The sequence below is a fragment of the Ursus arctos genome, unplaced genomic scaffold (assembly GCF_023065955.2).
Source record: "Ursus arctos isolate Adak ecotype North America unplaced genomic scaffold, UrsArc2.0 scaffold_5, whole genome shotgun sequence".
Taxonomy (NCBI): domain Eukaryota; kingdom Metazoa; phylum Chordata; class Mammalia; order Carnivora; family Ursidae; genus Ursus; species Ursus arctos.
In genome coordinates this window covers 30,701,998-30,712,864 of record NW_026623067.1, presented here as the reverse complement: position 1 = coordinate 30,712,864, position 10,867 = coordinate 30,701,998, and the positions used below count along the sequence as shown (strand labels likewise).

Below are 10,867 nucleotides of genomic sequence, written 5' to 3'. Positions count from 1 at the left end.
ACACCAACACAAAAACATGTATGTAAGAGGCACATGTTTCTTTTGCCTCAGGCTCCAATAAGGCCTGGCACAGCACTGCTCCTGTTTCCAAACTTGGCGTCTGAAAGACTCTAGCATTATGGTTGCCAGATTTAGCAAATAAAAATACAGGACACCCAGTTAAACTTCAATTTCTGACAAACAGCGAATAATTTCGCATGAGCTATACCAAAAAAATCAGTCGTTGCCTCTCGTAACTTCAAATTTAAGTGGTTATCCTGCACATTATCTGGCAATCCTAAACATAATTATGCTACATGGTTGAGAAAGCTGTCTCCTTCTTGGTTCAATTTTACTGTCCCACCAACAATTCACCGCTCCTGCCGCTGGTTTTGCAGGGGTGGCTCGGGCTCACATGCGGGCAGTGTCCCGCTGAGCGGCCTGTGGGCACCTCGCAACCCTAAGAGGTCTGGCAGACCCTGCGTCTGCATCCATCACCCTTTCTGCTGCCTCTGACCCGGCCACACTCGCTTCCTCAGGACACCTATGCTTGCTGGTCCCACTCCCCTGGAACGTTCTTCTTCTAGGTAGTCACAGAGTTACGGCCCTCATTCCCTTCGGGCTGGTCAAATACCACCTTACCGGAAAGGCCTTACCAGACAGGTGACTGATGACTACTAGGAAGGAACTGGGTCCTCATTCCCCTCCCCCTTACCCTGCTTTGTTTTTCTTTATAGCACTTACCACCGTCCGTTAAATGATATATTTACTGTGTATTAGCTTATGGTCGGTTCCCGCAACTGGAATAGAAGCTCCTTGAGGGAAGCAGCTCTGTTTTTCCACTTCTCTATCGCCAGAGCCTGAAAAGGCGTTTGCCGCGCTTCAAACTCCTTCTTGCACCTTGCACCCCGGACAGTTATTGAAAGATGCTCTCGCTAGGGAGCTCAGTACCCGGAAGAGAACTAGGGGGAGGTGGCAGGAAGGGGCAGGGCTTGTAGGAGCCTCCGGAAGGGGCGGTGCCAGACGCTTCTGGAAAGCCTTTGGACCTGTGGCGGCGTTCACAGAGGTGAGGGGTTGAAATGGTCTGGGTCGGTGAGCCGTGGGTGACGCTGTACCTGCAGCTGCCCTGCCTTAGGGCTTGTTACCGCTTCTCGCTTCAGGTCTGTCCAGCCGGGACAGCCGCTCAGAACCCGCTTGGTGAGGCTGCGGACTCGTGTGGGCTCTGTTGCTGTGAGGGGCTTCCTCGACAGGTGGAATAGAGAGTGTGCCCTCAGGTGGGATGTACAGGTTCCCAGTGGTGTCTTGGAAATCATTTTCTAGGTTGAGGCTACTTTGTGGAGGTTTGTTTAGCTTTTGTGCAGATTCGTTATTCTTTTGAAGTCGGGGAAAATACATTTTTTAAAATGTATATATGGGGTTTTTTGGTTATTTTTGTTTTAAGATTTTATTTATGTATTTGAGAGAGAGAGCGTGAGCAAGGCAGAGGGAGACAGAGAAGCAGGCTCCCCGCTGAGCAAGGAGCCTGATGTGGGGCTCCATCTGAGGACCCTGGGATCGGGACCTGAGCTGAAAGCAGTTGCTTAACCAACTGAGCCACCCAGGCACCCCGTGTATATGTGTTTTTAAGTATGCTCCATGCCCAGTGTGGAGCCCAGCGTGGGGCTTGAACTCATGACCCCAAGATGAGAACCTGAGCTGAGGTCAAGCGTTGGATGTTCAACTGACTGAGCCACCCAGTCATCCCGAAAATAATTTTTTTTGTAAAGCGTTTGAGGGTTAAGAGAGGTAGGTGGTAGGAAAAGGTCATAGGTATTAGACAAAGCCAAACTTTTGTATTTTAAGGGAACCTTTCAGTGCCTTTCTGAAAATGCTTTTTGCAATGTGGAGCATCAGCAGCCCCCCCCCCCCCCCCGAAATTACTGTCTAGATATAACTGTCTTGTCTGAAGTCTTTTTTTCCTTACCTCGTGAATTTGCTGAACCTCACTAAAGTAATAACCAAACCCTCCCTTGTACACTATGTTCTCTTGGCTGTCATCTAGTCTATTTTCTTGATTTCACTGGCAAGTTACTTAAAACTATATGCTGTATTTACTGCCCTCTCACTTCCCTGTCTTCATTTTTTGACATAGTAAGGCTGTACCAGCTAATTCCTTGAAATTTTCTGGTCAGGTGATAGGGGCCTCCTAGTGGCCAAATTCAGTAGGTATTTCTGACTTTTTTCCTTAACTGAGGCACAGTTAGTGATTCTTGGTTCTCCGTTTTTTCCCAGCCTCCCTTGCTGGTTCTTCTTCATCAGCCCACCTTTCTCCTGTATGTGTAATTCCCTGTTATGTGTTCCATAATCTAATTCCAGTTTCCTTTTCATAATGCTATCCTGTAGGAGGAAGTTTCTTATCCACTCCTGTTACTTTAACAACCGTCTATATGCTTATGAGGTGTTAAAATATTTTTTTTGCGTTCAAATCTTTCTCTTAAGTTCTCTTCTAGACGCTTATATCCAGGTTCCTAGTGGATGTATCTACCTGTTCTTCCCACGTGAAAATAAAGAATGGATGCAAATTATTAAATGAATGATCATAAATAGGACCCGAGGTAAGAAAATATGCACTTACAGTGCCTGTTAACCCTTGGGGTGACAGGCCATCTTGAGAATCTTATGAAAATCAAGGACTTTCTCCCTAAAATGGTGTACAGTAATTTTTGCCTCAGTTTTGGAGCTTCCCAGACCTGGTGTAGTTCAAGAACACAGATCTGGATTAGGGCTTTCCGAAATAATGATAAAATGCGGAAGAATGTTTTCATAGATACCCATTAGATTTAGAAGCTTACAGTGAGAATACATTGTATTCTAGCCTCCATGGACCATTAACCCGAATTAATACATCAGACATGTTTATGGAAGCTTGATCTTTAGAAGCAGCATCTACAATGAAAAGTTTGGAGCCCAGGCATGCTAGTTTCTGATTAACTCTGAGTGGTGTGTGTTTCATAGTCCAAATAGGATCTACTTTACTTTGGTCAGAGGCCAGAGTGCTGCAGACCTTTCAGAAAGTGTTTGCTAGTGAGAGTGTAGCCTGCTCCTCTCCTGAGGACCAGAGTACACCTGCAAGAAGATAGAGGTACAAGAGATTTGAGGGCTTTTCTTTTAATAGAACCTTCCTCCTCTGATGGCTTGTAGGGCTGGTGATTTCTCAGCTCTAGAGTTATTCTTTTAATGGTGAGTGCTACTTTGAGATTCACCTTACTCTTTCTGAGTTGAATCTCTTTCATATCTTCTTCCAATAGCCTACGTAATTTTTCTTTTTTATAAAGATGAGATCTAAGGAGACTTTAGTTATTCTTTTTTTAAACTCTTCTCTTGGCTTCCATGATCCCTCTGTCTTCTGTTTTTTTATTTTTTGGTGTTTTTTTTGTTTTGTATTGTTTTGTTTTGCCCTATCTCTCTGAGTACAATTTCTCACTCCTCAGTTATGGTCAGTTTCTTTGTGGCCATATTGCTTTCTCTGAAGGCTCATGATTGTGGGTACTACCTATGTATTGATAACTCTTGAATCTTTAGTTCTTATTTTTATTGTTTTCTAGATAGCAGCTCCAGCTCTACTTAAATGGCCCTCAGATTCTTCCATTGTAATATATCCCAAATCAGGCTCATTTTATTTCCTGTAAATTGTTCTTATTTCTGTTTTGCCTGTCTTTGTGAATGGCAAAAATAACTGTTTCTCCTAGTCAAGATTTTTGCATTGTTCCAGATTCCATCTTCTCTCAACACTGCTCTTAATAACTATTCATGTGAAATAACTTTCTTTCCTTTTTTTAACTGTACCAAGAAATTGATTTGTTTCTGTTTTAATATTTATAGTTCAGGAGTTTAGGTATATACTCCCATTTTACCCATGAGGAAATAGGCTTTCTTTGTAAATTATTAATTACATAAAGAACAGCTATGTACATGCTCCCTCTAAACAATTTAGGTAAAACAGAAACAGAGTAAGATGGTAAAATGCCTTCTTCCTCCATTTTCCTCCTATCTCTAGAGCAGTGGTTTTCAACTGGGCATGATTTGCACACCTGCCGCCCCCCAGGAATATTTAGCAAGGTTCGAAGATAATTTTGAGTGACTGAAGACAAATTGGTTATGACTGAGAGGATACTACTGGCATCTAGAGGGTAGAGGCTAGGGATACTACTAAATGTCTACAGTATACAGAACAGCCCCTAAAACTAAATATTTAAATTTAGTGGTCTTGTGAAATAATTCAGTTTCATAATTTAGCAATTGTAATTTTACTTTTTAAGACATTTATGTGCATGATTATTGTGTATTCTTTTTTGTCTAGTTTATTTTACCTCAGTGTTATGTGGTTTTGTTTTTCACACTTCAATTTTTAATTTTTAAATGTGCCACTTTTAACATCATCAGTTACAAACTACTTTCTGAACTTAGTGTTCTTAAGATATACTCATGTTGTTTTTGTGTTCATTCCTTTAAGTACTGTAGTTCATTCTTTTTAAGTATTTTGTGGTATTCCATTTGGATGACTATATCATATTTTATCCATTTTCCTATTGATGGATGTATAGTTTTTTCCACTTTGGGGATATAATGAACTCTGATATGAATATTCTTGTACTTGCTTCCTGTACACACACTTTCTGTTCATTTCATGCATAAGAATGGAAGATTTGGGTCATTGGAATCTACTAAACTATGGCACTTTCTCAAAACAGTAGTATCTTCTCTCTGACCAACCATATGTGAGAGTTTCCGCTGCACTCTTTCCCTACCAGGTTTTTGTGTTTGTCACACTCTTAGATTTCAGACTTTCTGCTGGTGTGTGATTGTATCTTGTAGTTTTGTTTTGCATTTCTCTGATTATGAGTGATACTGAACACATTTCGTATATTTATGGCCATTTGGATATTCTTTATGAGTTCTTTTTGAGTCTCTAGAGCATTTTTGTATAGTTTTTCTTAATCATTTGTAGGAGCACTTTACATATTCTGGATGCAAGCTTTATACTGTTCTATATGTTGCAAAGATATGCTCTTGCTTTAATGGCTTGCCTTTTCTCTTTTAGTGATAATTTTTGTTTTATTTTGTTTTGTTTTAAAGAGAAATACCAGGCTTTCTTCCTGAGGTCATTTAGCAAAAGCAAAATAACACTATGACAATGCCCTGTTTAAGTTGGCTTAATTCCTCATTTCCAACATTTACAATCACTTCAATATAATCTAAAAAGAAAAAAAATTCTATAAACCACAGTCTTTGTAAAATTAATTAAATTTTCTTTTTTCACATTTCAAGTTTTGGAAATAGCCACCAGTAAATCATCAACAAATGTCTACAGTTGGACATATCACTTAAATATTTAGAGCATTGGTTTCTTCCAAACAGTAGGGAAATACTTGTTTTATCTACCTGTAGAGTTCATTGAATGCTGTATCAGAACTAATTGATACTAACTTAGAACATGATTATTCACTTTGTAAGCTCTTTCTATCCTCGTTACACAATAAGTTACCATTTACTGGGTGACCTCGCACAAGTTAACTTAATGACACTCTGAGCTAATTTCCATAGCTTTAGAAATTGGACAATAGTCAATTCCATAATTTTATTATTATAATAAATAGCCTATTGCTTAGAACAATTGAAATAATTTGTAAACAAAAGGACTAAGCAAATGATTGAGTTTTCCTAATTGGTCAGGTCAAGGGAGACAGTTACAAGGACTATAGAGTTCTGGATGAAATTACGTTATCACCTCAGAGAGATGACCCCTTACTCCCTGGTTACGAGTTATTACTGAAGTATTTGGGGAGATGGGGAAGTGAGGGAGGGTATCATGAGCCTGACCTCAAGTTACTAATAGGTAAATAAGTGTCCTGCCTGTTTATTTCAGTGGACTAAGCAGAGTTGTCCGTAAGGGAAGACTTTCCTGGTATTTCAGGTAATAGAAAGTCCTTCAGCTTTGTTCTTTTTCAAAATTATTTGGCTGTTCTGGATCCCTTGCATTTCCACCTGAATTTTAGAATCATCTTGTCACTTTCTGCAAAAATGCCAGGTGAGATTTTGATAGGGATTGCATTGAATCTCTAAATCAGTGTGGGGGCGTATTGCCAGCTTACTATTAAGTCTTCCAGCCCACAAATACAAAATGTTTTCCATTTATTTAGAGTTTTAAAAATTTCTGTCATCTTTGTTTTGTAGTTTTCAATGTGTAAGTCTTATGCTTTTGTTAAATATGCTTCTATGTATTGCATTCTTTTTATTTTATTTTGATTTTTAAAAATTTATTTATTATGTCAGAGAGAGAGAAAGAGAGTACAAACAGGGGGAGCAGCAGGCAGAGGGAGAAGCAGGCTTCCTGCTGAGCAAGGAGCCCCATGTGGGATTCAATCCCAGGACCCTGGGATCTGACTGGAGCCGAAGGCAGCCACTTAACCGACTGAGCCAACCAGGTGTCTCTTGTATTCCTTTAAAAAAAATATATTTATTTGTTTTTTAAATTCCAGTGTAATTAATGTACAGTATTATATTCATTTCAGGTGTACAATATAGTGGTTCAGCAATTCTATACAATATTCTGTGCTTATCACAATAAATGTACTCTTCATTCCCTTCACCTATTTCACCCATACCCCAACCCTCTTCCTCTCTAGTAACCACCAGTTTGTTCTCTATAGTTAAGAGTCTGTTTTTTGCTTTGTCTCTTTTTTTCTTTGTTTTGTTTCTTAGATTCCACACATAAGTGAGATCATATGATACTTGTTTTTCTCTGACTTAATTTCACTTAGCATTATACCTTCTAGATCCATCCATGTTGTTGCAATTTTTTTTATGCCTTAGTAATATTCTTCCATTGTGTGTGTGTGTGTGTGTGTGTATGCCACATTTTCTTTATCCAATCCTCTATCAATGTACACTTGGATTGCCTCCATATTTTGGCTATGGTAAATAATGCTTCAGTAAACAGGGGTTCAATTTTTGTCTTTGTAGTCTTTGGTTAATACCAAATAGAGTATTTTTTTTAACCTCTAATTTTTTGAGGAACTTCCATACTAGTTTTTATAGTAACTGCACAAGGTTGCGTGCCCACCAAGAAGTAAGAAGCTTTCTTGTCCTTTTCATTGTCATCAGTATTTATTGTTTCTTGTGTTTTTGAGGTCAGCCATTCTGACAGGTGTGAGGTGATATCTCATTGTGGTTTTTATTTGCATTTCTCATGGTGAGTGATATTGAGCATTTGTTCATGTGTGTGTTGGCCACCTGTATGTCTTCTTCGGAGGAATGTCTGTTCATGTCTCTTGCCCATTTTTTACTTGGATTATTTGTTGTTGTTTTAAGATTTTATTTATTTATTTGACAGAGAGAGTGCAAGCAGGAGGAGTGGCAGGCAGAGGGAGAAGTAACTTCCCCACTGAACAGGGAGCCCCCCCCCCCCCCCCCCCGCCCAGTGTGGGGCTCAATCCCAGGACCCTAGGATTAGGACCTGAGCCAACAGCAGACGCTTAACTGATTGAGCCTCCCAGGCACCCCTGGATTATTTGTTTTTTCTGTGTGTTGTATAAATTCTTTATATATTTTGGATACTAACAGTTTATCAGATATGTCAGTTGCAAATATCTTCTCTCCTTCATTAGGTTTTCTTTTTGTTTTTGATTGTTTCCTTTACTATGCAGAAGCTTTTTATTTTGATGTAGTCCCAGTAGTTTATTTTTACTTTGTTTTCCTTGCCTCAGGAGACATATCCTGAAAAACGTTGCTATGGCTGATGTCAGAGAAATTACTGCTTGTGTTCTCTTTTAGGATATTTATGGTTTCAGGTCTCACATTTAAGTTTGTATTGTATTCTTTTTGATGCTGTTTTAAGGGGCTTGTTTTCTTAGTTTCATTTTTATAATGTTCATTGTTAGTATACATAAATACAATGGATTTTTGTGTATTGATCTCATATTCTGTCACCTTGCTAAACTTTTTGATCAGTTCTAATAGTTTTCTTATGAATTTCTTGGATTTTCTATTTGTAGTCTGCAAATCACAGTTTTATGTTTTCCTTTCTAAGTTTTAAAAATAATCTTATTGCTTTGGCTACAATTTCCAGTACAGTATTGAACAGAAGGGGCAAGAGTGGACATCCTTGTATTGTTCCTGATCTTAGCAGGGAAGCATTCTGTCCTTCACCATTAAATATGATGCTAAATTGTGAGATATTCATACGTATTGTTAAAGAGAAAACCATAGGCCCATGATGGAGTTATTTAGCTTAAGGCCCTGTGTCAACAAAACAAGACTTAATATCTAACTTAACTAGTTTCAGGCTTCCGGGAGTGTAATCTTCAATCACTCAACATGGAATATTCTTGGCACTACTAGGAAATTTACTGATAGACCTCGTTCCATTCCCCTTAGAAGGGTGACTTTGCGTAAACAATGCATTCCTTTCTCATAAATTCCTTTTTATATCCCCGATCTTTGCTTTTAGAAACCTTCCTTTTGCTTAACTTGGGTGGAATTCCCCTATACTTGCTAGATGGATTGTTGCCTGATTCATGAAACATTTTAAAACGCCAATTAGATCTTCAAATTTCTTGGTTAAATTTTGTTTTTTAATAGATTTGGTGACAACATCAGGATCCCAAGTGAACTTCTGACGGCATTTAGGGACAAGGAGAAACACAGGGGTGGCACTCCAAGAACTCTTTTGAGTTCATAGTCTTGCCATTTCTGAGGGCTCTTGGTAAGTCCCTCTCAGTTTCAGCCCCATTCTTTTTTTGCATTTGAGCTACTGATCTAATGGGCTTTCCAGTCCAGGGTTAACGAGTCATTCTAGCCTCACAGAGGAGGCACTAATGGAGCACTAATACTTAGCCCTTGATTTAGTCCTCAGTTCCACATTGGAGTCCTTTCTCCATTTCCCATTTGCAGTCCTCATTTCCTGGGGTTTGCTGGTTTAGTTGATTCAGGGAATTGCTGGTGGTGCACATGGGGCCTTCTGCTGGCCAGTCCACTGTGACATATTTTAGTTAGTCCTGATGTGCTGAAGTGCACATTTGTTTGTCTTGTTTTGTGTAAATAAAGGCTATTGCTAGCTGGGATCTTGGAGGCCAAAAAGCCCTAAAAATTGGTGGGCACAGGTTAGGCATTTAAGAGCTATTAGAATGCCTTGCTTCCGAACTCAGAGACTCCTATGTTAGGATAAGTTGGTTACAGAACCACTTAGATTGATGGTAAGTCACCTGCCTACCTCAAGAAAACATTTGTGCAGTGAGGCACACTGTAAAACTTGCACAAACCTGAACTCAGTGCCATATCCCTTTTAGGTATTAGTTCAGCTCCAAGAGACCCAAAGGCTTAGCTAATGGGATTCTTAAATTTTAGAGTCAAGTGCACCACTTTCCAGCACGCATGCTTATTTTATGTCTAAAACTATGGTACCAGGAACTGTGAATATCTTTGGAAATGGCAACATTTTACTAAAACAGTCTAGAATTACAGGGGCCTTTATGGGGAACATTACAGTTAATACAAGATGGTTTATTTGAGAAGGGCACTTGAAAGTAAGGATTCCTGAATTAAATGAATGAAATGGAATACCTCTTTTAATTGGAAAGTAGAAGCTTCCAGAAGGCTTTAAGATTCTAAAATAGCTTCATGGAGAGATTCATTACAGAAGGCTAATGACTGATGTGACTGCTACTGCTCTTTACCGGAATACTCAAATTTAGTAATTCTCTCTCTAAAACTGACTTTCTACCCTGGGAGACTGTTAAACAGTAAAGTTTTAAAATTAAGTTACATGAAGGTGCATATGAATCCCCTCAGTTATCTTTCACCCCTTGGTCAAATTTCTAACACTCCAGAAGAAGCACAAAAGTTTTTTGCAGAATTTATAGAGTCTTCAATGGGGCTTGTAGGAGTGCTGACAATACTGACTCAATCTTTGGTCCTCTGTCTTGTTTTGACCTCTCTTGGGCCTATGGGTTCTGGGCCCATTGTAAGTTAATATACATACCTTCGAAATGCCCACCAAGACTGGGATACAGGGAGGCTTGTTTTGGCCTCCCATAATCTGTTAGAGAGAACATAGTCTTTCCCCTTCCTAACTGAGGGGTGGTGCCACAAGATCGAATTCAAGGTTAGCTGTCAATTAGGTGCTTGCAGACTCTTTGAGGTGTGTTCAGACCTTTTGATCTCACTACAGTGTTCCTCTGTGCATCCCCTTTCTCTATAAAATCTGTAGACTGAGGTTAAGACACTGCTGCGAATAACTGCACAAATGGATTGTCATCCGCCCAACTCCCCCTGTCAATAAGTTACCCTGTCTGAAACTGTGTAAACCATAGGGAGTGGCCTGCTTTATTTTCCAGTCTCAAAGTACCTTCTCACTTTGGGGGATACTTTATTGTCCTTCCCTCACCTTCTAACAGGGCCTATGACCCCAAGCTGCCAAATCTTTATCAGCTTGTGTACCTGTTGGTCAAACCTGGGGAAGCCCGAAAATGGGTGTAGAAAGCAAGAAAGCCAAACATGGAGGATAATATTTGAGATCCTCAACCAGAAAGCGCTCACAAAATAGCAATTGAACTTTTACAAGCCATTGCCATTTTCCCTGCCCACACTAATTGGTCCATTCAAGAATGAAAACAAAAGAAAGATGGAATCTTTTGCACACTTTAGGGCCCATCTGAAAGCACTCTTCCTAAAGCATTTTCTTCCACACAATAAATAAGGCCACCCAACCTGCTATAGCTCCCTTATTTGTGAATGCATTATCTCGGACATTAGTGGATTAATAAAAAGACAAAATAGGATGGGAGGCCACAAGCTTAACTGAACTGACTGTACCAAACACTTTGAAAGGCTTTGGACCGAGATCATGAAC

The 10,867-nt window shown here is 39.5% G+C and overlaps 1 long non-coding RNA gene across 1 annotated transcript in view; it reads left to right on the top strand.

The window, feature by feature from the left end:
- The first annotated feature begins 2,032 nt into the window (after positions 1 to 2,032).
- The window catches only part of LOC130542793 (uncharacterized), a 45,671-nt gene continuing 36,836 nt past the window's right edge, over positions 2,033 to 10,867 (top strand). The window contains exon 1 of the long non-coding RNA XR_008957610.1: positions 2,033 to 3,198. This is a non-coding gene — a long non-coding RNA (uncharacterized LOC130542793). The remainder of the gene's footprint in view (positions 3,199 to 10,867) is intronic.